Source organism: Poecilia formosa, unplaced genomic scaffold (assembly GCF_000485575.1).
Source record: "Poecilia formosa unplaced genomic scaffold, Poecilia_formosa-5.1.2 Scaffold1213, whole genome shotgun sequence".
In the NCBI taxonomy this organism is placed as follows: domain Eukaryota; kingdom Metazoa; phylum Chordata; class Actinopteri; order Cyprinodontiformes; family Poeciliidae; genus Poecilia; species Poecilia formosa.
The window spans coordinates 11,403-14,249 of NW_006801152.1; the positions used below are offsets into that span (position 1 = coordinate 11,403).

A 2,847-nucleotide genomic window follows, 5' to 3' on the forward strand; every position below is an offset into this window, starting at 1 on the left:
GAAAACACTAAAAATCATGACAAAATGAAGAAAATAGACAAGAGAAACCTTCATGTTCTCTGAACAAACTCTCTGTATCCTAGCATGTCTGATTTGAAAGGAATCTCATTTCCTTGTTTAGTCCAAACATTGAGGTTTTGTTCACTACGGTCTCAGTTTGAGTCCAGGAAGCAGGAAATGCCACATTTCTAATTTAATACCATCAACGCTCCTTTTAAAGCCCAGCAGAGGCTTTTGATAGAGAGAGTGAATGAATAGATCTTTAAATGTGAAAAATGTTAAAAGAAGACAATAATTATTTATTTTATTTCCAAATTAATCAGTGACAAAAGAAAAAACAACAAAAGATTGCAGTAAAATTAGGAGCTAAATGTAAACTAGACCATAGCGGCTCTAGTTTGTTTGAATGTTCCTTCAACATTTGATAAAGAAAACTGAAAAAGTAAAGCAAACTCACTCCAAGGTAACTTAGTTAATCATAAGTGTTTAAAATGTCCTGGTAATTCTTTCACATAATGCACAACAGTTCATTAAATTTGCAACGATGAAATCAGAGGAAATAGTTTCTCACAGGGGACAGATTCAGATTTAATTCTTAGAACAGATGAAATTAAACTTCTCAGTATCATTTTTCTTTTTCCACTGATGTTCTCCTCCCGTCTCCATGGCTCCTGACATGTCACAGTCGTCCATCGGTTCACCTTTGGCCCAGTTCTCATCGCTGACCATCTCGTCACTGACCCAGAACCACAAATCCAGAGTGCAGGCGTAACGCAGACCCATCCAGACATAATCAGTCGATGCCTCCTTGACTTTCTCCTGGATCTGTTTCTGATCATCCACGTTGGTGATGGTGACCAGGTTATAGTGGTGACCTCTGCAGTAGGTCAAGGCGTCCTCCCAGTTCATCGCCTCTTTGATCAGGATCAATTTATCTGTCACAGAATTGATCGACACAAATATTACAAAATTATAATAAAGAACTAATTTGACAAGAACAGTTATGTCTTTGGTCCTAGACCAGAGGTGGTAGAGGAAATAAAAAATGTCCTCCAGTAGGAGCAGCACTACTTCAAATGAATTATTGTCAAGTAAAATGAAAAGTTGTTGCCTAAGAAATGACTCAAGAGTAAAGATTTGATGAAAAGGATACTTTAGTACTGAGTAACTGATCATAACATCTGATTTATCATTTCAAGATGACGTCATGATACTAGCAAAAATATAAAGGTGTGTGCAAATTGTCATATTTTGAAGACAAACATAATTGAAATAATCCAAATGTACAAAATAAATTTAAAATAAAACATTTAGGCAGAAGAAACATTTCTAAATAAATTTTCCTCAACATATAAACTCATACTAAACAGTAAGAACAACTGAGCCATTTGGAGGTCAAGTGAAAATACAGTACAATATACAAAATACAGTTAACACTGTAAGGACTTTACCTATTTATAACATATTACAACATGTTATAAATAGGTAAAGTCCTTCCAGTGTTAAATGTATTTTCACTTGACCTCCAAATGGCTCAGCAGGTCAAAAATAACATGAGAACAATCGAGTTTGTGTTGGAGGAAAACACTAAAAATCATGACAGAAAAAGTGAAGAAAATAGACAAGAGAAACCTTCATGTTCTCTGAACAAACTCTCTGTATCCCAGCATGCAGAGGGAAGTTGGCAGCTGCACTGACACTAGAGGGAGCAGCTGCTGCTCTGCATGTCGCCCAACTCTGTATCTAAGAGGAACAAGGAACTGCAGGTTTGGTTCTGGGTCCAGAGCGTTTTTGCTTCAAATATATTTGTCCTTTATTCAATGAATATCTACAAGTGTTACTCTATAGAGAATAACATTATTTCATAATAATATAGCTCAAGTAAAAGTAGAATATATTGGGGTTTACAACTACTACTAAAGGTACTTTTCCCCAAAAAAGTTTATAATGTAAATGTGAATGTACTATGCGCCTCTCATACTGACAAAACATTGAGGTTTTAGTCTGAAGCAATGATATTATCTGTGAAATGTATGAATTAAAACTTAAAACATAAATTACAAAAATATTCACTGCTATAATTTTTAAATAAATGTATAATGTTTGAACTAACGACTCACCATCATAACAGATGAAGGGTTTTTTATCATCACAGCTCACATTCGTCCATCTTCCTTCACCATCAAACTTAGTCATGGCACATTGACCACTGTTGGGATTGTGATTGTTAAATATTGGATTCCAGTGTCTGAAAGAGAAACTGCTTCCATCTGACCACCTCCAGGTGTCTCTGAACAGACCAATGTATGGTTGATAATTAGAGTTCAACAATTTCTTCACTTCTTCATCCTGTAGCTGCTTCATTCCACTGATCAGGTCTGTGTGTTTTTCTCTGCAGTAACTCTGAGCTTCCTGCCAGGACTTCTCCTCTTTAATTAAGTGATATTTATGGGTTGTATTAGTTTCTGTGAAGAAATCAAACATATTTATATTTATCTTGTTTTGGACAAAACGCATATAAAAATAATTCATAAATAGATTAATATTCTCACCATTATAGCAGAGGAAACGACGTGAACTTTGGCACTGGACGTCTATCCATTTGAGATTTGTATTCACAATCACACAGTTCTCATATATCACTTGACTTCGTGCATCATTTGGTTCTCCATCGTTCCAGTTTGTCTCACTTTCATTAAACTCCACTTCAGGCAGAGACCAGCGCCAAGTTCTGTTACCATGTGTTTGATCATACAGACCAATCCAAGCTTCACTCTGATCTCCAGCTGAGATGTTGATGAGTCTCTTCATGTCCTTCATGTTAGTCACTGTGACCAGGTCAGTGTG

The 2,847-nt window shown here is 35.9% G+C and overlaps 1 pseudogene; it reads right to left on the bottom strand.

Annotated features, from left to right (window-relative positions):
* The window catches only part of LOC103132682 (macrophage mannose receptor 1-like), a 10,018-nt pseudogene that overhangs the window by 1,878 nt on the left and 5,293 nt on the right, over positions 1–2,847 (bottom strand).